Below are 25,932 nucleotides of genomic sequence, written 5' to 3'. Positions count from 1 at the left end.
CCAAAACAAAAAGCCCATCCTCACAGGGAATTTTAACTAGCTCCTTTCCCTGTTTCGAAATGGTGCACACATCATTTTCAAACTCAACCTTAAAACCACTTTTTACCAGGCATGACACACTCAAAAGTCCATTCTTCATTCCTGGAAGAACAAAAACAGGAAGATTAGTTTGCAAACAGTTAACATAAATTGTGCCTTTAAGGTTCATTTCTCGTTTACTATTGTCTGCTATAGTCACGGTTTTTGCAACTGGCAATGTCTTGCAGTTCATCAAGCGGCCCCTAGATGTCGCTGGAACTAAACTGTGACTTGCTCCACTGTCAATTATCCACTTCAAGGTTTGTTGGCTCCTTTTAGGACTCTGTTGTGCTGCCATTGCAGATAGCCCCTTATCAGCACCTGCTCCCCCTCTGGAGCGTTGATTTTTGTAGTTCTCACGTCGTCTTCCCCTGTAACTCCGGAAACTGGCCTTGGACTGTTGAAATTCCTCTTGCTTTTCTGGACACTTTGCTATCAAATGAAACCTGCTGCCACATCGAAAACATGACTTGCTGGCCATAGCAGACACTTGTGAGGCTTCCTTACAGCTCTGCCTGCTAGTTTTCCCACGCTGGGAATTATCTGAACATCCAACCCTTGGGGTATTTGAATTATCAATACGTTTTCGATGATGTTGATATTCTTGTTCACACAATCTACCAGTCACATAATTCATATTCAGCTGGTCCTCTGGCAAAACTTGTAAAGTTAGTACTAAGTTTTCAAACCCTGCATGCAGGCTGCTAAGCAGAGTATAAACTTTAATATTTTCAGGAAAATTCACACCTAAAGATGACAGTCGGTTGAAATACTCAGTCATCTGTGACGTGTGTTCAACCACACTATCCCCTGGCTTCAATTTCAACTCATACAAAGCACGTATAATGTTCACCTTCTCTCCGGGCGTGGCTCTATGGTGAATTCGCCTAAGAGCTTCCCAAATTTCAAATGCAGACCTTAAATTTTCCACATGAGGTAATTGGGAATCGTCTATCGATACCAACAACATGCATCTAGCTTTAGTGTCCATTTTATCATGTTCCCTGTTCTGAGCATGTGCAGCAGCCTGTTGCTCTGCTGTGGCATCTGCTGCAACAGCCACAAACGGCTTTCGCCTCTGGACATAGTCAGCCCACACTTCTTTGGCTTCCAACCAGACTTGAACCCTCTTAGACCACTGCACGTAATTAGCAGAGTTCAACTTTGTAAAGGGAACCTGGAAATTTTCCACTGCCATTCTTGGGGTCTGCTGCTACTCCCTCTGTGTGCCGTTTCTTCTCTTTCCCCTTGGGATTTGTTTTACTCACTTTTCAGACGCCTCCAGCCTCCTTTAAGAGCTGGATTTACGACCAAGCCGGTCTTCTCTCATCCGAAAGCTGCTTTAACTTTCTCTGCACATAATACAGCTGTAGAAACGTAGAAGGATCCATAACCTAAGAGAGTTTCTGTACTGGTCCAGTAAACGCTTCCGCTGCGCCACCAGCAACAGCTCTCTTTGCAGAGTATTAATTAAGTCCAGTGCAGAGATTCTTGTTGCAGTACAAGGTTCAAAGTCTCAGCAGCAAAGAAATAACGACACAGGGAAGCCTGTCTTTCCAAAGACAGGTTTATTGCAGAAAGATAACAGAAACACCTCCGGAGCTTTCGGACATTTTTGCTTCACGCCCCAAACACAGAGAAAACAAACACTCTTTATATACTGAGCAACTTAACAACTTAACAACTTAACGAGCTTGACTACTTAAAGTCACATGACATTGCTAACTTGCCAGCGTCTTAGGTTTCACACCCACAGAAGAAGACCTTTGTCAGAAACACCCAGCTCCAGCCTTTGAGGAAGAACAACTTGTTTATAAAAGACTACGGATGGATTCACCAGTTTATCCAGTGGAGTCAGAGGCCTCTCTACCACCAGAGAGGAGATCTGTTGTTTCTACTCCAGCCTGCCCCACAGCACCCCCTCCAGCCTGCTCCACAGCTCTGCCTTTGTCCACAAGCCAGTGCAAGAAACCTTCACACAGGGCTGCTTATCATCCCTATAATTTCACCTCAGACGAGCTGGACCCTGCCTGAGTGGCCAAGGGAATCTTCTTCTGTAAGGAAAAGTGGTACAGATGTGATCCCTCCCCTCCGAAGCACTCTCGGCCAGTTTCCTTTAGCTTTGTGTCCGGATAATAAATTATTATTATTATTATTATTATTATTATTATTATTATTATTATTATTATTATTATTTATACCCCGCCCATCACCCAGCCACTCTGGGAGGCTTCCAACAGAATATTAAAATACAATAGTCAGTTAAACATTAAAAGCTTCCCTAAACAGGGCTGCCTTCAGATGTTTTCTAAAAGTCTGGTAGTTGTTGTTCTCTTTGACATCTGGTGGGAGGGCGTTCCATAGGGCAGGTGCCACTACCGAGAAGGCCCTCTGCCTGGTTCCCTGTAACTTGACTTCTTGCAGCGAGGGAACCGCCAGAAGGCCCTCTGCACTGGACCTCAGTGTCCGGGCAGAACGATAAGCTGGAGGCCCTGGTAGGAGCACAACGTCAAGCTGTGGAAACTGAGCTTAGAGCGAGGCTACAGGGACAGCCTGGAGGTGGAACCTGGGATCAGGCTCAAATTCTCAGGCAAAGGGACTTCCCGGTGTCTTGTGCAACTGGACCCAGCCAGTGGAGAAATGGTGTGGTGAAGCGGACAGAGGATCAGACAGAGAAACCTGGGTTCATATCCCCAGTCAGCTATGAGGCCCCTCTCACATGGCTACAGTGCTTTGTTTTTAATGTTTGATGCTTTATTATATTTTATATATTCTGTAAGCTGCCCAGAGTGGCTGGGGAAACCTAGCCAGATGGGCAGGGTATAAATATTATTATTATTATTATTATTATTATTATTATTATTATTATTCCAAAATGTTTGGCTAATTAACAAGCCCCCTCCTCCAAATGGAATAAAAATCTGAGTAAACTTTTCTAGCACAAGTTTTAGAAACAGGCCTCATTCAAGTTGTTTGGTCCTCTCATGACGTCATTCTGCAGAAAAGTAAAAATGTTATTGTTCTGCCATGTCTCAGAGAGATAATTCATGTAGATTCTGTTCTTGTTTTCCTTTGTGGTTCTCTAGATTTGATTTTCTTTCTTTTAAAAAAATAAATCCACATTATATTATACCAGCATAATCTGCAAAGCCATCACTTGCAGATAAAATAAAATGATGCTGGCATTAACGAAAGTATAAAATCCATAAACACATCATATCCTTTCAATCTTCAAAATCATAAAGTGAAGCAAAGAGCCAAACACAAAATATCATTCAAAATGCTAATATTTCTCTTGAAACATTCTAGTTAAAATGGTGATTTAAATCCATTACAAAATGGTCCCAGGACGCTATCTATGCAGTTTTTATTTGTATTTATTTCTTCACTGTGTTCGAGGAACTTAAATGGGTGTGGAAAGTTTCAACCATATAGGGTTTGTTCCTGAAACTTTTAAGCCCATTTTCTATATTTGGTTCTCCATTGCCTTTGCTAGAGGTGGCAGAAAAATTCAGTCTAGAGCACATTTTAAATGCAAACTTCCTCACTTGGCAGTTGCTGAAGCTATATGTGAACCTAAATGCAACTATCCTTCAAAATGTGGACTTCTCTAAATATTGTGGTGCGATTCATAGAACTGCTTAAGTTCACTAATATGTACAAGTGCATTATATTAAGAAGATTGGTTGCAAAAATGGGCACATGAAACAAAATTGCATATAAAATGTATATATTAGGAGAAATGTGCACTGGAGAGCCAGTTTCTTCTTTACGGTTACTTAAATTTTGTTGTATCTTGTAACTGTTAAAGTGAATTACATTTTTTTCAGATGTTATATGCAGGGCCCGATACATTTTGGCAACTGAGGAAAACTCCAGAATGGCTTTTCCGCCCACCAGGGAAGAAGGGATGAAGGAAGATCTACTTCAGGAATAAGGGTGGAATAAAGATCAACATTTGAATCTGCTGCCCCTATGGCTCCTGCCGCCTGAGGCAGTCGGTCACCTCATCTTGCCTAATGGTTGGGCTGGCCCTGGTCGTAAATCACCCACAGCAGGCTTCTTCTATTGAGAGATCACATGCAAATAAATCAGCTCTACAATTCTACGATTCTATGTTTCTATGATTTTACGACTGGAAAATAAGAAACAGGAAATTCTGAAATTGACAGATTAAACTATCCTTTCTCTGCCCATGCTATTGTTATTCCAGTTTTTGTCGTAACCACTGGTGGTTTGTATGTACAAAGCCAACTATATATTACAGAATTTCAAGGGAGATTTGGGGTGGCATTCAATGCAAGTCCTACTCAGAGTTGACCCACTGACGTTAATGGACATGACTCATTTATGTTCACTAATTTCAGTGGATCTACTCTGAGTGGGACTTAGTTAAACACAACCCTTGTGTCAGGGGTTCAGGGAGAGAGGCACAGAGGAGGCAGGAGATGGACAACCATTGGGAAGAGTCCGAGGACAGCGAGGAGGAGGATGACAGTGACTCAAGGGATTCCATGAGCCTTTCCAGCGAATCAGAGGATTCCCAGAAGGGGGCGCCTGTGGTAAAGACAAGGGGAGTCCCAGGGGGGACGCATCAAGGGCAAGGGGCCAGCAGGGGATCCCAAAGCGGCAGCTGGAAATCAGGACCAGCTTCCCCACCAGAGCGTAGCGAAGGGGGGGAAGTTCCAGTGTGTCAGGGGAAGCAGCTCCATCAGGAGGAATGGAGGGGAGGTCAGAACAAGCCATCCTCCCGGAAGGGGAGGGGGGCAGTGAGGGGAGTAGTGTAACTATCAGAAGGAAGGTTGGAAGCTGGGCGCGCGCGCCAAGTTCAAATGTGCAGGCGCGCGGGAGAACAGAGAGCCCGGAGGAGGAGGGGCCAGGTCCTAAAGCCCGCAGGAGGGAGGGAGAGCAGTCTGGGGATTCAGCGTCAGAGGAATCCAGGAGGGGCGAAACCCCAGCGGGCAGGAAGACCCTGCGGAAAAGGAAAGAAAGAAAGAGGTGGAGCAGCACAAGTATCTTAAACTGGTGCAGGGGAGGGACTGACTCAGAGGGGACTTCAGCGGTCTAGCGTTACGGACGTGGGGCTGCGCGCCTCGGCTGTGAAACGGAAAATGAACTGCAATAAACATTCCTGTATATAAAGAGAAACTGGCGTTGGTCCTTTGTGAGCTGGGACCTGAGGCAGCCCTGACACCTTGGATTTAAATTGGTCTTAGGTATTTTGTTGAATTGTTTATACATACAGTACCTTCAGATCACTTGCTTAAGAGTGAAATTAAAAAATCAAATAAAGCAAACAAAAACACTTAATAACAATAATAATAATACAAGATGATGTAAACATTATGTGACATTTATTAGTCCACATATTTAATTCGCCAGTAAATACTGTGTCCTGCAATACACGTGAACTAGCTAGCTACATCCAAAAACTCAACTGAATGTTTTTTGCAGTCTGGCCCAATTAGCATTTTTAACAGGCACACTTTGTGCTTTGGAGTTTCTTTGTATACAGATGCTTCCCCCATCTTGAAATGGCACCTCCATGCAGCTTAAATAACAACGAAGGTGGAATCTACACACATATAAAAAACATTGCGAAAATGCTTTTTTAAAAAATGTTTTGAAAAATACATTGAATTTGCCATAGCTCGCCATCGCCATCTACTGTTATATTTGTATAATGCATTTTACAACACACTTAAAACGTTTTATTTGTAGCTGAGTCCCTAGTCATTTGTGCACTTCAAGAAGCAGGGTGCGAGTAGGTGAAGAGAGCTTTGAACCGTTGGAAATGCATTCACCATACATTTCCCAGGTAAGCTCAGTTCAGATGCAATTTTGTACCCAATCCATGCACCCAGCTTGGACTTTTAAGCTCTTGCAAGCTCTTGCAAAGGAAAAAATCTAAAACAATGAACATTAAAAGGTGGAGGGGTTTTTTTGGGGGGGGAGATAATGGAAGAAGGGCAAAAAATAGAGAATCAGATTCTTCCCTCTCCCAACTCCACTTAATTTCTGGCATGATTGTTGAGAAAATATAAATTTGCACAAGGCAGAGGGCACAAACTTGTTCCAACCCCCTTTATTATGCAAACTATGGCTTCCGATTCACCCTCCTGGCTAACACTACTTCCATATTCCAAACTGCCTTCCTTGCCTCTGGATGGAAGCCAAGATGGTTAGCTGCTGACTTCTTCACACGGGGGACAGCCATCGAAGAAATGATACAGCCACAGTTGTTTAGGCAAACAGCTTTTTGCACTGATGGGGAACAGCCAGATGTGACGGCTGGAAATAGCTTAGAAATGCACTTTTAACGGAAACAGAATAGCAAAGGGTGCCTGGCGCCAGCTGCTAAGGTAAATGCAACAATCTCAGGAGCTGTTCTGTGTCCGGCCACTCAGCAGCCTCCGACAAAGCTGTGTGTTTTATCACATACCCGCTGCCATGCAATCACAGGCAAGTGATTTTTACCCCATCAGAGAACGCCAAGCCGCAGCTAGAATTAGTATTGTAACGGCCAATTGTGAAATGTTTTGTTATTCTCTCGCAAAACCCGAGTGTCCCATTCTCAGGGCCTTGTCATGAGTTCTCACATTGCTTTCCCCATTCGCCACTGAATGTCTTTCCTCTCAACATTTGCATTCCAAAACGTATTTTGAATGGGGGAAATGCCCTGGAACCTTAGGGAGCACACAAGCTATTGGAAAACTAAGTTTTGATTCAGTCTAGGAGGTGCAGAATATACTGGCTTGTCCCAAAATTTGAATAGATTGGACTCCTCAGGCATCTCTGCCATGAAGGTCTTAAAGAGTGACTGTTGCTGTTATTTTTATTTTTCCATCTCCGGAACCACCGTTGCTAAAACCGACTCATCAGTTATGTCTGTCTGGAGAACAGTGTGGTATAGTGTTTAGAATGATTTACTGCTCAAGGACCTTGGGAGACCAGGGTTCAAATCCCCGCTTGGCCATGAAGCTCCCTGGTTGACTTTGGACCAGTCTCTGCCTCTCAGCCTAACCTACCTCATAGGGTTGTTGTGGAGAGTTAATGAGGTCGGGAAGAGCCATGTATGTCAGCTTGAGATCCATGGAAAAAGAGGTAGGATATAAAGGCAATAACAATAACAATAAATAAATATGGAAAGGTTGAGTGGAAAAGTTCCTAGAATGCACATAACAGGATTTTGGCATGGTGTTGGAAAAGCTACCCTTGGTCTTCCCTCTCCTGCTGAGCCTCTCTGCCCAATTTGCCTATCCATCTCCAGCATGGATCCTGACTTAGATACAGCTAAGCACCAAGGGAGATTTACAGTAAAGAGAAACCATAAATCCATGTGGTATTGTACTTGCGATTTAATGGAAACATTAAGTATATGAGAATTTATGCATTCTTAGCAGTAGATAACATGCTACAGTAAACAAGAGGCCACTACAAATGTCTGCCGTTGCATTTCATCCCAATAAAACATGATAGACTTCAGTGAGTGTTGCAGCGAAGCAAGTTGTGCTGGTGGGAATAAACAGAGATATATAGAGGAAACAGCGCTTATGTTATGACCAGATTTTAAGGGTCACTGCAGACATTTACCCTGATCAGCCAGTGCATTTGGCATGCACATCCCGGCCTGAAAGAGATGCTAAGGACATAACAGAAGATTCCCTTGCATCAGGTTTGGCTCAAGACATTTTGCTGCCAGATGAGAAAGACAAAATCCTGCCCCCTGCCCTTTACATACAGAAGTCAGCCAGACTGACAACTTAGTGATGGGATGACCCATCCATCACACCTGAAAGCATCTGCCTTGCTTTAGGGCAGGCTCTTTGGCACATGAAGCCCTATTCTCCTGCACCTTGTCACCACTCAGTAATCCCTCTGGGAGGTCCTCAGAAAAGTTATTCAAGAATTTCAATGGAGGGGAGGACCTCTAGTCATTTCCAAGTCAGTTCAAAGAAGCTTGGGGGCATTTGCTCATCCCTGGCAATGTGTCAGGGACTGTGCTAAGGAGGGCTGCACTGAGGACAATATGGTGGGAGCCACCCCCGCCCCCTGCTCCTGCATCTTCTCAGGAACAGGAGGACAGTGTAGATTTGGAACAGTGATTTGCAGAAGGGCATAGTTCAGAAGGCAGAAGCTAGGAAATACCGGATGGGGACAGGGCCAGATTTAGGTTTGATGAGGCCCTAAGCTACTGAAGGTAATGGGGCCCTTTATATGTCCAGCTGTCCCTTGCCAACAACAAATTGCCACTTTTTGTGTTGAATATACAACATACGGTAATTTATGGAACTAATAGTATCTAAAGCCATTTGCACATAACAAAATATGTATTTTATCAAAGTAATTGTTGAACTGAAATACAATTAAGAAGAAGTATATTAATAGTGAAATACAATTAAGAAGTATATTAATAGTGAAATAATCATTAAGCTCTAACTGTATGTAGGTTTTATTTTATTTGTTTTTTATCTTATATTTTGGAAATGTACATCCAGTTGTTTTTTTCTTTAAATGTTTTGGGGGGCCCCAAGAGAGTGGGGCCCTAAGCTATAGCTTGTTTAGCTTATACATAAATCCGGCACTGGATGGGGAACAGCTAGAAGAAGAAGAACACTGGGTGAGAGGGGGTTAACAGATTCACAGTTGTTGAGGAGTCATTCCTCCACTGCCCTCCCCAAAGTCAAGAAGAGCTCAGAAAGTCTCAGAAGAGAAGGCGCAGACGGTACATGCTCACATTACAAGACGTAGGAGTGACGGAGGGGGGAGGGAGCCTTAATTGGGAGCACCACCATTTCAAGGGAGACATATTCTTTTGTCTCTCACTGTGATCATTAAAGAATCTAACTGGTAAGACATTCCTTTCATTTAATCTTCTTATTTGCTGCCATGGGAGGGGGAGCCGATTCCCCGAAGCCTGACACAGTGTGAGGTTGGATCATCATCTAAATAAAGGGTGAAGAACTTCAGGCCTTTGGACCACACACAGGCCAAACCCAATTCCCTGCCACTCATCCCATTGCAACCTCCTTGAGCATTTTTGCCTGGCTGCCTATTCAATCTCTGGCAATGCTTCGTTTGCCTGGATGTAGGATAGAAAGGAGAGTGTTGAGTGCATGTAGATGCTACCCTTCTATAAAAGTGGTCTACTGGCTGTGGGTTTGAGCCCCACTTGGGCAAAAGATTCCTGCATTGCAAGGGGTTGGACTAGAAAACCCTCGTGGTCCCTTCCAACTTTACAGTTCTATGATTCTATGTGGCTCCCAGAATGTGGCCCTCTGGCTGAAAAAGATTCTCCATCCCTGCCCTAAGTATTTATGGTTTCCATCCTGTAACCATGTGCCTGGGAGTAACCTCAGCAATTCTTATTTCTGACGTCTAGGGATCGCACTGTGTTTGAAATTTTAATTCTTTACTTTCAAATATTTTGCTTTTCATAAGGCTCCAGCCATGTAACACCAGGAGAAGAAATATGTCTTTGCTGTCCGTATTCTAATAGCATTAATCCATTTTACTTATTTTTAAAGTATATACATCCTTCAAGCTCAAGGAGCATAAAAACAATCATTAGACAGACATTGTGCAGCAGGCAACATCCATTATAGTACTGCATGGAAAGAGTCATCAGCACAGACCCTCCAAAGGCATCAAAATTCAAGAGAGTAGATGGGTTGCTTCCACATGGATTTAACAAGTTGTCACTCGGTTAACAAGATTTGTCTATTACTCACTCCCACAGCACATTCGGGCTCGACCTTCAAGTGACCTTGATATTTACAATATTTACTAGCTGAAACTTTCACAACCATGAACAATAAATTATAGACACACACACACACACAAACTCACACACACCACAACTGGCAAGGGCCAGGTGTCTTAAATTAGGTCGACCTCTATAGTTGTTATTATTATTATTATTCCATACAACCCACTTCCAGATTAAATATATATATATATATATATTTAAGATCTTGGAAATGGGCCTGTTTGCTTTTAATTTTAAAAATTCTAACTACTGATTGAAGTTAGTAAGCCCCCTCCGGCAGTTTGCAGTTCCTGAAAACATTAAGAACTGAGCCTGAACTCTTATCTAATGTCTGGACCTGACTTATCATTACTACTATCAATTATAGCAATAATAATAATAATAATAATAATAATAATAATAATAATAATAATAATAATAATAATAATAGAATTTGTATTCTTCCTGTTCTCCTGAAGGAGCCCAGGGCAGCAAGCAGATCCACAACGAAACCAAAATCAAAATGTTATAAAAGCATTAAAACGTTCCAAAATGAATTACAGTTTAAAGCATCTACAATCAGTTACAGTTAAACCCCCCAGCCCCCCAAAAGGTAGTTTGTGTTAAAACATTATTCTGAACAGTGGTGTCAGCGGTGCTAGGAATAGTAGTCTCCAGCCAGCAAATACCTGGGTAAACAGGAGAGTTTACAATCCCTCCCGAAAGTTAAAAATGATGGAGACAGGTGCACCTCCTGTGGGACCCTTGTGCGACCCCACAGTCCAAAAGGCACAAAGCTGAGCAACCGTCTCCTAATACTATTTTCTGGCACTGATCCTGCAGGTAGGAGTGGAATCACTCTAGTATAGAGACTCCAACTCCCACCTCCTTGAGTTGCTGCAGAACAACACTGTGGCCAATGGCGTCAAGAGTCCATGAGCGATCAAGGAGAGCTCACAAGCATGTGCCCACATTTTGCTGGTAAACCTGCTCAACACTGCCCATGGAATTCTCCTACTCTTCCTGCCCTTCCTGCCACTGTGGTATAGTGGTTAAGAGCAGTAGACTTGTAATCTGGTGAACTGGGTTCGCGTCCCCGCTCCTCCACATGCAGCTGCTGGGTGACCTTGGGCCAGTCACACTTCTCTGAAGTCTCTCAGCCCCACTCACCTCACAGCATGTTTGTTGTGGGGGAGGAAGGGAAAGGAGATTGTTAGCTGCTTTGAGACTCCTTAAAGGTAAAGGTAAAGGGACCCCTGACCATTAGGTCCAGTTGTGACCGACTCTGGGGTTGTGGCGCTCATCTTTATTGGCCGAGGGAGCCGGTGTACAGCTTCCAGGTCATGTGGTCAGCATGACTAAGTCGCTTCTGGCGAACCAGAGCAGCACACGGAAACGCCGTTTACCTTCCCACTGGAGCGGTACCTATTTATCTACTTGCACTTTGATGTGCTTTCGAACTGCTAGGTTGGCAGGAGCAAGGACCGAGCAATGGGACCTCACCCTGTAGCAGGGATTCGAACCGCTGACCTTCTGATCGGCAAGTGGGCTCTGTGGTTTAACCCACAGGGCCACCCGCGTCTCTTGAGACTCCTTAGGGTAGTGATAATGCAGGATATCAAATCCAAACTCTTCTCTTTTTCTCTTCTTCCTGTACCACTGGTCTGCGACATCCTCCCCCTGCATGTGACCTGGGAGATGGGCGTGGCTCTGGCTGATTCCATAAAAGAGCCAAGTCATGCAGCCATTTTCTCAGTCTTGCTTGCTTGCTTCGTCTTGCTCTCTTGCTTGCTGTTCTTTTGCTGCCATGCTGCTCTCCTGCAGCCATTTTATATTCTTAATGTAATTTTGCTGTCTGCGGGCTCTCAGCCAGCAGCACATGAGTTCAGTCTCCATATGAGATGAACTCACACTGTTTGTTATGTAACTACTAAGAAAAGCCTGCCTTGAGTAAACATTTTTGTTACTTTACTCAGAAAGACCCTCGTGTCTTTATTCTTTTAAGAGGCATTAAAGCGGACACCAGGAAATAATCTTAACCAAGCGATTCAAACAAATCTGCAAACTAGCTTCCAGCTATATTGAAGGGAATCTGCTCTTCTACATCACTTACTAGTGTGAGTGGAGGAAGGATAATACTTATCCAATATATCCTTTCCTACTATCCTTAACATTCCCACATCATCAACTGCCACTTATTTCTGCCACTCAAACTCTAAAATGCAACTGGACTCTAAAATGGAAATGGACTTTCCATTTGTCCATCTTAGCCTGTAGCTTTAGCCCATTAAATAGCAGTTAGGATTTCACAAATAATGCTAATGGAAAGCAATCTTTCTTTCTTTTTTTCTTTCTGTTTTGTCTTGTTGGGCAAAAGTGTTTCATCATCGTAGACATTTCATGTTTTTGCCTGCCAAGCAAGACGAGCAAGTATTGATGAGTACCTCATTTTCTGCTCCACTTGATACCTTTACAAAACATATTTCACTCTCCGCTAACCTGTTGGATGTGGAGAGGAGGGAACGAGAGGTGAGGATTTTCATATTAGTTACAAGCAGTTGGCTCTCAACACCTTGGAGGGATTGCAGAGCTCATTGAGAGAATGGCATAAAGGGGAATGGGATGCGTCCTTCCATCCAGTCATCATTCAAGCACATTTTCTTCATGGCGGCCATCTGCAAGCTAATCTGGCGGCCCCCGATTCCTAATAGGTGGAGTGGAAATGAAAGCCAAATCAGCCGCTATGGATGTAGGCTGATTTTGGGCCCAAATGTTAATTTATTTCTTAAATGCTCCCTTCTTCCCCATTTTGGGTTTTCATTGCGCTGCACAGACAATTAAAATGGGATTACAAACACCATCAAAAATGAAGTATAATGGCAGACAAAGTATTAGAACAAACAATTGCATCGTTTAAAAAAAGGACATAGATTTTTTTATCATCCCATGTCGTTCTTTTTTAACCCGCTCTGTTTTCAGCTATATACATTTTCAGCTATATACACACAAATAATTTTATAAAAATGTGCAAGCTTCATTACAGAGAAAACAAATAAGGGTTGGAGTGAATCACTGTGTTTATGGCTCTGGTACTGAATAAATATTAGAGAGTTTTCAACAAATCTATCTCCCCAGTTGGCAGGTACGCAGATTCCCATGGGACATGAAAGCAGATTCCAGATTGCACATTCCAGATTGCACATTTCAGGTCTACCTTCAGAAAGAAAGCTCTTTATCCTTTGAAAGCTGACGTCCTGGTTAGGACTGAGCTGAAACTGGAGGAACCTTTTAGAGACAAAAAGACATGTATACAGGTGTGCAGGTGTGTGTGTGTGCGCGCGCACAAAGAGAAAACTATATTTCTGAGTGGAATTCAAAGTACTGGTTCTTATGCTTAAAGCCCTGGGCTGTCTCAACCTAACTTCGTTGTTGTTGTTTAGTCGTTTAGTCGTGTCCGAATCTTCGTGGACCAGAGCGCACCAGGCACTCCCGTCTTCCACTGCCTCCTGCAGTTCAGTCAAACTCATGCTGGTAGCTGGTACCCAACTTCACTGAAGCCCAAATCCCACCAAATCAGCCCTCAGAATTTGGGCTTCGGCCAAATCCAGTGCAGAGCCCTAGTCTATATCAGGCAAAATTGCATACAGGAATGGATACATTAGGAGAAACCTGCACTAATATGCTGGTGAATTTTCTGAGGACTTTTTAATAGATATATAAAAGATCACAGACTGATGTGGAAATGTAGGGATCTAAACTTAAGATTTGGGGGGGAAACGAGAAACTGAAATTGACAGATTCACTCATCCGTAATGTCCTCAAGCTTTAATTTTCTCAGGTCAAACCAGGCAGCGTGTTGTGGATGTTACTGCTATTTTTACTGTACCAAAAACAAAAACACCCCCTGCCTCTTAAGAGAGTCCAGTCTGTGTTGAATAAAGTTCCTATATATATCTCTATTTCTCTATGGGCTTTACAAGGAGGGGGACTATCCAGAATTTGGCCCGTGGTGCACTGAAGAGCTCTGTGTTGTAGCTGTTTTAAAGCACAGAAGTAGAGACTTTTTTAAAAGTTAAAAGCTGCATTTAAGGCTTAAAAAAAGAAAGAAAATTCATGTTGCTCTGCTTTAACAGACAGATTTAGAGCTTTTCTGAACTCTGCAGGTAGCATTCTAGATAGGCTCACATTGCGAAGCCTTTCAGAGATTTCTAAAGGCCTATGGGGGAGGCCAGCTGGAAGGTACAAACACCCAAAGGATGTGAAGCTGCAGTGCTTTTTTAATGCTAAAAAATGAATAAACAAGAATATGCACAACTCGGTCACTTTTTAATTCTTTTCAGAGTAAGAAAGAAACATACTCTCACCCTGCCACACTCCTCCCCATAGTAAATTGTGGAGGAAAGTGGAACCCTTTTACTCCCCCCACAAAAGGCCCTGGGCCAATTTGTCTGCAAACCCACTCTCGAGGGGTTTCTGTGCCCATAAATTTCACCCACTTTGGCCAAAGGGAGGAAGTTAAAGGGGGCAGGGGGAGTCGTGCACGGAGAGACACTCAGTAACTTAAGTAAAAGAAAACATATCACTAAAATAAAGCAAAACTCCTTCGTCAGCGATGTGTTTTCCTCTAATACATTATCCAAAATTGCCGCATTTGCAGATTGCTGAGTACTTTCGCTTCTCCTGAATTGGTCACAGCATCACTATATCCATTACTAGCACATGTCAAACGGATGCCACTTTTTCAAAGTTTTTATGCAGGCTGTTTGCTGTTTAGCATTACTAAGGGAAAGTTCTGCATAGCACCAGCTGCAGCTCAATAGATCCCATGGCCTCATTTGGTTTACCCTAATTTTCCAGTTCAGGAAGTTCCCTGAACCACCACCTCGCAGATTGAAAATCTTTTTAATGATGAATTGTTAGCATACCTCCCAAAGCTTTCTCAGGTAAGGAAGGGCAAAAATGGATAGTCGCGGACGTCTCCCATTCGGGTCGATACCTTCATTAACTACATTTAATTCGTCCAATTGGATTGATACATTAGCTGCAGAATGAGGTCAAAGTAAAGTCCAATCAGATGTTACAATGATTCACTGAACTCCACGGTTGTTTTATAGATTAGGCTGTTGACTTCGGGGACTGGAGCACACTTCTCAGCATGGCTAATTGGATTTCTAGGCACCCAATGAGAGAGCCTTTCATCTTGGAAAAATGTATAGCTTAGGAAATTGGAAGTGCTGTTCCAATTCAGCAGCTTGATTATAAACCTGATTACAGGGGCTGCCCCGGTGCAGTGGTTAAGGGCTGGGTGTGAGCACTGGAAATGTAGGTTCAAATCTAAGATCAGCTCAAAGGGTGGCCTTGAATTAAGGCAAGGGGTGTGGAGCGTATCTGTTGGTTTGCCTGCCATAGTGCAAATTGCATATTGGCAGTTGCAGATAAATGTCCCAGATCAAGCAACAGCTTTCTGAAGAATCATGGATCCATGAAAAGAGAGGGGAGGGGAGGGAGAGAGAAAGAGAAAGAGAGAGCGGGGAAAAAACAACACAGCTAGTTGTGTGCAATTGAGCTAATTCACTGTACAGAATGAGGAGGGAGCATTTGTGAGACCAGAATAGTTTGCTGGTGATTGTTTCGGATGGGGAATTTGGTAGTTGTTTAGACCAAACACATGTGCAATAGGTACCCGTCCTTTGACATGGTAGGAAGTTATGATCAACACACATATTGGGCTGGTTCCATTAGATCAAATGGTTAGAGTGCAGTGCTGATAATGACAAGGTTGCAGGTTTGATCCCCACATGGGACAACTGCATTGCAGGGGTTTGGACTAGATGATGCTCGGAACTAGATGATCCAACTCTACAATTCTGTGATTCTAAGCTACCTTCGGTTGTTCTACCCATGTGTAAAACCAGCATGTGAAGAGGGAAAGCAAGGACAAGTGTGCTAAGCTCTGCTCCCATCACTATTCGTCCCCATGAGTTGTAGGGTGGGCTTCTGACGTGGGAAGCGACCTGCAGGCTCCCCATGTAATTTGGAACCCTGGAAGAACAAGGTTCTAAACCATGTGCAGATCCCCAGAAACTCCCCGCTTCAGAAGTTCACCCTCCAACTCATGGAGGGTGATGTGGGCAGTGAAAGAAGGATGTAGCTCTCCCCCTCATACATGTAGGAACACCTGAAGAGCATCTGGACTAACAGGGGAATTAATAGATGAAAAGTGCTACTTCTTGATTCTGTGTCTGTCATTGATTTTCATGGAAAGTTTAACACAGTATTAATAGCATGAGTGGTAACCATTGAATCACTCCAATTGGATCAGGGTGGGTAGAGAAATATGCTTTGTTGCTATTTATTTTCACTCAGGAATTGCCTCTCTTTTTTTTGAAGAGTTACACAGGAAATGTATTCTGGCTATTCAGATGGCTAACGGGTCTTTGGAGAGGACTATGTAACATATAACTGAAATTTATAGTTATTGGTAAAAAGCAGTGATCTTAGCTTTGACGAAAGGTAAACATAAAAAGTTGAGTACACCTTGGTGGCTTGTTATGTATTGGAAAACTTTATTTCACTGTAATCAGATAGCAATTTAGAATCCAGACCTATGACACTTTTTACAGTCTTATTTCAACACTGCTGTCCATTGTACACAGCTGAATGAGGTTAAAGAAGGAAGCATTTGTACTTCTCTGCATGGCAGACAATCCAAAAGAATGTTTTGCATACTTAGAGCACCTTCTGCACTGTTGAAATACATGTCAATAGGTTAATATAAACAATTGGTGTTAAATATTCTTTGTACAGAACACTCCTGGTCATCTATCAATATATTCAGAAAATAATCCAACTCTTTGGTAAGAACACTGGTGATCTTTGCTTCTTTCAGTGCACTGACATTAGTTCTCCTGTCTTCCCAAGTGATGTGTAAATTTTTTCAGAGACACTGTTTATGGAATCTTTTGAGGAGATGGAGATGGCTTTTATAAGTGGTCCATGTTTCACAAGCATACAGTAAGGTTGGTAGAACAATAGCTTTGTAAAAAAGCATTTTGGTTTCCCTGCCAACGTCCTGGTCCTCAAACACTCTGCGCTTCAATCAGGGGGAAAGCTGCACTCGCAGAGCTCAGGCGATGCTGGATTTCAGCATCAAGGTTGGCCCTTGTTGAAAGATAACTGCCCAGGTAGGAAAAGTGATCAACACTTTCCAACGTTGCACCATTAAGTTGGATTCGTGGTGCTGCCGAGGGGTTGTTTTGTGCTTGTTGGTGCAGCACTTTGGTTTTTTGAATATTGGGCGATAGGTCAAGCTTTCCGTACGCTTCTGCAAATATATTTAGGGTGGTTTGGAGGTCATCCTCTGACCATGCACACACTATGTTGTCATCAGCATATTGAAGCTCTATGATGGAAGTAATGGTAACCTTACTCTTTGCTTTCAGCCTCGTGATGTTATAACAGTCTGGAATTGCCCTAAGTGTAGCAAGCTAAGCATATCACTGTAGCTCCATCAGCACATGCAATTCTGTTCATTTGTCACATTTGGGGAGAAGACTGAATTCCTTTCTCTGGCGGGCTGGAAATACTCCAGGCCATCTTGCACAAATGGACCCTTCACTATAGTCTTACGCTTCCTTACCCACAAGAGATTTGTTCGTGTGTCAGGCTCTTAATCCTCGGCTGCAAGGTCCGTATTTGTTCGATGCAACTTTTCAGACAAACCTCACAAAGAAGTGGATGGACCTCTTGAAATCAATAGGATTAAGTTGTTTAAGCCTATTGAGATCAATATTTATTATTGCCTTTATATCCCATCTTTTTCTCAAGGTGGTTTACATACATCTACCACTCTCCATTGGGGGGACGCGGGTGGCGCTGTGGGTAAAACCTCAGTGCCTAGGACTTGCCGATCGTCAGGTCGGCGGTTCGAATCCCCACGGCGGGGTGAGCTCCCATCGTTCAGTCCCAGCTCCTGCCCACCTAGCAGTTTGAAAGCACCCTTAAATGTAAGTAGATAAATAGGTACCGCTTTATAGCAGGAAGGTAAACGGCGTTTCCGTGTGCTGCGCTGGTGCAGGTTCGCCAGAGCAGCTTCGTCACGCTGGCCACGTGACCCGGAAGTGTCCTCGGACAGCGCTGGCCCCCGGCCTCTTAAGCGAGATGGGGGCACAACCCTAGAGTCTGGCAAGACTGGCCCGTACGGGCAGGGGTACCTTTACCTTTACCTTTTACCACTCTCCATGTCATCCTCACAACAACTCACAGTCACCCAGTGTGCCTCATGGCAAAGTGGAGATTCAAACCAGGATCTCTCACATCCTAGCCCAACACTCTAACCTCTGCACCACACTGTCTCTACTCTGAGGGCGTGTGACCTAGTTGGCTGTCACCCAATTTACATGACAAAATATTAAACAATACAGGCAGTGACCGTTTTAGACGCATCCAATATGTGTGCCAAGTTTCCCGAAAACATCACAACAGGGAGGGAGAGGCAGGGATGGAATGGGGTGTTTGCAGGCTTTTTCAACGGGGTTTCAGATATACGTGCTTTCACTTAAAAGTGCAGTGCCTTGGATCGGAACCCCTGCATAAAGTGGGAGTCTCCTGTACTTTTTCTTTTTTTTTTTAAGAGCACTCTCAAGCTGCAAGGGAAATTAAAATCCCAGATTCCTCCTCCCCTCAGAGCAAGATTATCTTTGACTAGCCTGTGGTGCTGTCAGATTTAAATGGGGAGGGGCTGGAGAAAATGCTCTCCAGGTGGCCCACCCACGCCAATTTCTCTCCCCCACCCCCAAGCTGTTTTGGCTGCTGCGCCTAACAAATTCTATTAAAAAGTGTTTGGGTAAGGACAGAAAAGGGCTTCATTCATTCCCTTTCCTGCTGGCTGGCTGCTTGGCCCCTCGGGGTCCCCTGCTTCCTTCTCTTCCTCCTCCTCACCAGGTGGAGGCAGCAATGGCAACAGCAGTCCCTGCAACTTCTTTTAAGAAACCCGCAATGCCTATATGATACCTCCAGTGTCGGAAGTAGTATACCTTTGAATACCAGTTGCTGGAAGTCACAAGTGGGAAGAGACAGTTTGTTCGTTCAGGTCAGTGTGGTGTAGTGGTTAAGAGCGGTGGACTTGTAATCTGGTGAACTGGGTTCGCTTCCCTGCTCCTCCACATGCAGCTGCTGGGTGACCTTGGGCTAGTCACACTTCCCTGAAGTTTCTCAGCCTCACTCACCCCACAGAGTGTTTGTTGTGGGGGAGGAAGGGAAAGGAGATTGTTAACCGCTTTGAGATTCCTTAGGGTAGTGATAAAGCAGGATATCATATCCAAACTCCTCTTCTTCTTCTTCATCGTCTTATTTGGGAGTTTCTCATGGGGATCTCATGGTTGTTGATGCAAGGAAAAATAAAATTGGTATATAAAAAGTAGCAGGTTCAGAAGCAAAAGACGATGGATGGAACAATGAATATAAATTGGGCCTGTGCATACTCTTACACCCCTCTGTATTATCCATCCACACATGGAAAAGGCAGTATTATCAGAGTTGCAGGACATGTTCCAGACAAGCAAGAACAGTCAGGGAGGGTGGAAGCAGGTCTGGTGAAGGGTGTGCCTGTGGAGGGACAAACTTTGGCCCCAGGGTCTCAGGTTCCCTGTGACTCTTCACAATTATGTCTTTTGCTCTTCACACTTCTGTCTTTTGGAGCCAGATTCACCAACTTGCAGTTAACAGCACACAAAACTGAAGCTTAAGAAGACAAAGAATGAAAACCAAGAAGCCAAAATTAAAACATTCATGTTGAAGTTGTCGGACCAGCAGTTTCCAAGGTGACATTCCAATGATGACCAGCAGTTTGTGCTACAGCCTGTTTTAGTGGCACGGATGCAGGTTTGGTCAAAGAATGGTGCCTATTGTAGCTATCAAATTAGAGGTTTGTGTTGCATAGGACAAAGATGACCATATGTGCCGGGTACATTTTAAAAGCATGTGAACAGCTCACAGTCCCCAAAATCTGACATGGTGGAACCTGGTTCACTGAGATCTAGAAATCGCACAAAAATCAAACCAGATTTTTCATGGCGGGCTCTGGGCAGTAGTCAACCAAGAACAGACCCATGGAAATTGCTGAACATGACTAAGCTTGCTCCATCAATTTCAGTGGGTCAAACTTAGTGAAAAACCCACCCTAAGTCTCACTGAGGACACAAGTGGCGCTGTGGGTTAAACCACAGAGCCTAGGGCTTGCCGATCAGAAGGTCGGCGGTTCGAATCCCCGCAACGGGGTGAGCTCCCGTTGCTCGGTCCCTGCTCCTGCCAACCTAGCAGATCAAAAGCACGTCAAAGTGCAAGTAGATAAATAGGTACTGCACCGGTGGGAAGGTAAACGTCATTTCCATGCACTGCTCTGGTTCGCCAGAAGCAGCTTAGTCATGCTAGCCACATGACCCAGAAGCTGTACGCCGGCTCCCTCGGCCAGTAAAGCGAGATGAGTGCCACAACCCCAGAGTCAGCCACAACTGGACCTAATGGTCAGGGGTCCCTTTACCTTTAAAATTTCATATGGCACAAACATATCCACTTACCCCATTCTGTCAACCCATTTTGGAGGCTCATCAATGTCCTTGCCTATGAAAGCATAAGCCTCAGTACATTAGTCAGGGTTTTCAATGCATTCCTCTCAGAATAAGTATTTAAACCTGAGGGCCAAGTCCTGGAAGAGCAGTGTGAAGAAGAACAGGGTTTCTCTCTCCGTCCCTGTCTCTGGCAATTCCGCAAAGCTGTCTCCAGCTGTGCAGAAAAGAGTTTACGGTATTGTGGAGGATAAATGAGGCTGAAACGAGTGGATCCATAAACAATTGTGTTAGTGAAACTAGAGGTGGCAGTTGGGGTGATATAGAATCCTCCTTTTTCTCAGATAGCATCAGGACCAAGTGCTCATTTCCATCCCAAGGGAATCGAAAATGATTATTGCAGGGCAGAAAGCTTCCCGCAAACAGGGAAGGAAAATCCAGAGTCTAAATGGGCCTCCCCTCTCAGCTTGGCTCTCTCTCGTTCTCATCTTATCCACTAAATGGTATGATGATTGTTAATCCCAGGAGGTAAGAGGCCAGCTCAGCAGCCTTTGCTGTAAACACCACAGGGACCCTGCCCTGCCTCCTCTATAAAAACAAAAAAACAACTCTGATTTTATGGTTTCCTTAAGGCTCCATTTTTCTAGCTCATGTAGCGAAGCTTAAATCCAAGGAGATAAAAATCTTCCTTCCCTTCTCAGAAGCATTCCTCCCCCCTCCTCCTGTTACCGTTAGCTTCTCTCAACACTTGTTCATCATCTCTGTAATAAATGTTGCCTCGGGCCTCCTTGTCTCAGACTCACTCAAAACACCTTGAAGGGATGGCTTATTCTCTCCCCCTCTCTCTCCACCATAGGCCACCTTTCCTTTCTTTATCTAGTGGAGAATCCACTTATGCATTATCATAAATAGTGGTGGGGGCGGGGAGAGGGGGGTAAAGGAGGAAGTGTGTCACCCAGAAAGAGGACAACATTCACAGGTACTGGCTTCTTCTTCTAGATCTTGGGTAGCCAAGGTGGTGGCCTCCAAATCAAGTCAGCTTCAGCCAGCACAGCCAACCTTTGGGGTGATTGAGTTGTAGTCCAGCAACATAAGAACACAAGAAAAGCCTGCTGCTTCAGGCCCATGGCCCATTTGTCCAGCATCCTGTTCTTCCAGTGACCACCCAGATCCCTGTGGGAAACCTTAAAGCAGGACCCAAGCACAAGAGCACGCTTCTGTCAGGAATGAGCCAGCTCCAAGCAAAGGTTTGCAGCCAACTGCAGAAAGCAGCCAGGAACAGAGAGGCTTAGATGTTAGTCAAGGGGGGAGAGCTGGTAGCTGCAGACTTTGGCTCTTCCTGACCTTGACGGACAGGCTGATAAGGCAGTAGCTGAGAGCAGGCTAGAACACAGCCAAAGCTTGCAGGAAGCGCAAATAGGCATGAATAGACTCAGCCTCTCAAACCAGGAAGAGGTTGGAGTGAAGTCCAAGGAGTGGGCAAATGGGAGGACTGCTAGACAGGAAGCAAAACAAGAGATGTAAGAGCCATAAGTTCAACATCTCCTGTCGTGGCCGGAAGCAGTCTTCAGAAGGGTCACCTTGAGTAATGATGTCGGAGGTTTTGTCGGAGCCATCCAGAGCTATCTGTTTGTTTTTGCAATAAATCCTCCTTTTTAATTACCTACGCTGACTGTGTTATCAAGCTAGGAACAGGGACTCCTGACATCTTCACTCCTACTTTCCACCGGCTAGCATTCAGAAGCATTTCTGCTTCCGACCATGGGGGTATTGGGATTTTTTCCATTCCACCTTTAGTTACAGACGTGGGATCGTTACATGTCACATGTCTGTTTACAATCCAGCACTGTTTGCTGGCGTTAGCGGAACTTCCACTGTGTGGCTTTTGCCTTTGCTTTTCTCTCTCTCTTGGAAGAGACGGCAAGGAGAGACAACATGTTTCTTTGTCTTGATTTATGTTTAATAAATCCGTAGTATATAGTATGTCTCCACAAGCCTCAAGCCTCTTTCATTGTGCAGTTTGCTCTATTAAGTAAAGTGTGCCCATGTCAGCATATTTGGGTCACTGATTTATGTTGCACCAGAGGTTGAGGGATCTTTGATGCATGATGGCTGGAAGGAGACTATCCTGCTGGAGGCTAGCCAGCTGGCCGTTCGACCCCTGGATACCGACAGGGGGCAGGGCAGAGCCATCATGGCTAGTAGCCAATACCTGGAGAGGTACCATCTTGGCCACCCCTGAATATTTAAAAATACTTGCCATAATTGTAATAGAAATTCAGCACAGTGTATGGGCAATCTATCCGGAAGATATTTGTATTTCGAGGAGTTAGTGATCTAACTCAGTTGCCCTCTTCCTGCCCCCTGTTCCTTCCTTTTCCCTATCTTTTGTTAAGCTCTTTGATAGCTGAGAACAGCCTTTAATGTCCTAATCTGTGGAAGGAAGTGATAGTGCTGGGTACCTTCACCTTCTTTGATGTTAGACATTGTTTGGAGAGCGTGAGGCACTGGGAGAGGTGGCTAATGAATAATCTGCACGTAGCCAGTCGAGCAAGTCACACAAGCTAACAGGTTAGCTATCTATAAATCAGATGGTGTTGGGCATAGTCTGTGAGAAGCTCGTGCACGGACTGATGGCCACAGGGCCGTGCAAACCGAGGCTACCTGGGGGAGTCACTTTGCCACTTCTTGAGGGCTTCCAAGTGGCAGACTGAGGTGCTTGCTATGTATATATTGCTTGCTGTTTAGAATAAAACCCTGAGATCATCTTCTGAGGCCCTCCTTCGTGTGCCTCCTCCTCAAGAGGTCCGGAGGATGGCAACACGAGAACGGGGCCTTTTCTGAAGTGGCTCCCTGTCTGTGGGATGCTCTCCCCAGGGAAGTTCGCCTGGTGCCTTCATTATACACCTTTAGGCACCAGGCAAAAACGTTCCTTTTTAACCAGGCCTTTGGTTGATCTTTTTGACGTCCAACACCCTTTTACAATGTGTGTGTGGGGGGCATTATTAGGTTATTGCTTTTGGCTTGATTTTATATGTTGTCATCTTGTGAACCACCCTGAATAAATATTTATTGAATAAATAATAATAAAAAAATAAAATCTTTAATCTTCTCACTCACTTGTGTTTTATATTGTACTTGAAAAGAACCACGTTGCATTTGGCAAGACACTTAGAGGGGAATTCTATAACCAGGTGGCTTAGATGCCTGATCAGTCAGTACAGGTGTGAACTGCTGATGGGCAGCTTCAAAGCTCCTGCTGTTCTCCCTTCTTAGGCTACTTTGTCTTTAAACTGGGATTGGACTGAACAGCCCTTCAGACAAAAAGGATTTCTTCAAATAGAAGGCTGACAGCCTCCGAATAGGATACCGTACTAGGAACAACGTATTAAGATAGGAAGCTGCCTTATACTGAATAAGATCATTGGCCCATCTATTGCAGTATTGTGTACACTGACATGCCAGGGATTAAACCTGGGACCTTCTGCATGCAAAGCAGATGCTTTGCCACTAAGTTACAGCTTTCTGCAAAATAAGATACCTGGCCACCATATTTGCCTCCCACCAGCACAGAGAACAGGGATGAGAAGCTTGTGGGGCCTTTCAGACATTGCTGGGCTAAAGCTCCCATCCGTGTCAGATGAACTACTAAGAAGCTTGTTGCAGCATCTGAAGAAGCTTGAAACTGGTGGAGAGCTAAAGCTGTGAACTGCCATACATTTAAAGCACATCACTTTCCCCCAAAGAAAACCTATGTGTTGCAAGGATTCTATGGGGAAAGCTAAGTGCTTTAAAGATTTGCTGCCTACACAGCCAGAGTTTTAATCTGCAGATTAGGTCCTGAACAATTTCCATTCCAGCTAACGGTTAAAAGAACTTTGTAACTAATAACCTGTGCTTCTCCTCTTCCCTCCCAATCCCCTTTCCTTTTGTGTTCGGTCTTTTAGATTGGACACCTTGGGGTACATACTATGGTTGTTGTTGTTGTTCTGAAACCGGAAGCATGGAGATCCAGCATCTCATGTTGACAAAATATGAACAAGGCATCCTCTAATGGCAAAAAAAAAATAGTGAGAGGAGGTAGAAAATAGGCACAATCTCTATTTACCATACTGGAGCATGGGAAGCCACTGTGTATCATTGCTCTGCCTCTGTGACTCACTCAGCCTCAAGAGGGCTAGAAACATTTCGACAACAATGACAGTTGCAATCTTCAGAACTCTAATTAGGGACCGTGGCCTGCACACACACACACACACACACACACACACACACAAATGTGTGGGCAGGAGTTGGAGAGAATGCATTATGTTGTTATTCTGCAGCATCACTAGGCAAACTATCAATTTTCGATCCATCCCATATTCGCGTGGAAATAAAACAAAGCCCAGTTTAGAATTGAGACACCAACAGATTTTATAGTTCCTGCTGTGCTGCTGTTTTAACAAGCCAGATATCTGAAGGAGGACAAAGCTAGGAGCTTATTTTAAAAAAGAGAGAATAAAGGAAAATAAACCATGCTAATCATTGTTTGCAGAAGCTACTGAAGATACGAGGAGTGGAGGGAGGAAGGAGAGGCAAAAGTCCATAGAATGAGGGAAAGGGGGTGAAGATAAGAGCTACAAGACTTGGCAGAGTGTAATTGCCTGTTCCTGTAGCCTGTCCGTGACAAGCATGAACTGATAAGGCCTGTCTCTCTGCGTCTCTCCTATTTAATTAGAAGAATGGATAGATATCATCTTCCCAGAGAGACGCTGCGCTACTGCCTGGCACACAAGGCAAGCCTGTGTTTGAAGCAGTTTCCCCTTCAAAAGAGTCATAATCAAGAAAGGATGAACATGCATTATTGAAGCCCTGGAGACTTCCCTTCAAGCGGGAGGGCAGATGCGATGGGATGGGTGGGAAGAAGGAAGCTGTGCCTCACTCTGCCTGCTCTTCCCAGTCAGTAAATTAACTTTACTGCTAGTACACTTTCAAGTCTTGACGCTTCCCTGTCCCACAGAGGGCCCTGTGGTAGGGGCTTCCCCAAACATCTGCTCTTTTGGCATTCGGCATCTGGTCTCCCATCAGAAGCCGATTTAGGGGAGGGCGAATGGGTTGGTTGCACTGGGTGCAGAGGCACCACAGAGGGCACCCCAACAATGATGTAGAAGGGAAGGTGGGGTGCCAAATTTCGAGGTGCCGCTGGAATTTGAGCTACCCCCAAGGTCTGCCACATCACGTGGTTGACGGAATGCACTGCAAAACAAAAAGAAGTGCAAATTTCAAAGGATGGCTGTGTTTCGGTCTGCATATAGTTTTGGGAAGTGTAAATTTGATAGGTTCACCACAAATGCAAATGCAAATGCAAATGAAATCAGATTTTATTTAGCCCAATACTCTTTCCTAGTACAGTGGTACCTCAGGTTAAGTACTTAATTCGTTCCGGAGGTCCATTCTTAACCTGAAACTGTTCTTAACCTGAAGCACCACTTTAGCTAATGGGGCCTCCTGCTGCTGCCACGCTGCTGGAGCCGGATTTCTGTTCTCAACCTGAAGCAC

Source organism: Podarcis bocagei (assembly GCF_964188305.1).
Source record: "Podarcis bocagei genome assembly, chromosome: 10".
NCBI lineage: Eukaryota > Metazoa > Chordata > Lepidosauria > Squamata > Lacertidae > Podarcis > Podarcis bocagei.
This window is presented reverse-complemented; position numbering follows the sequence as displayed.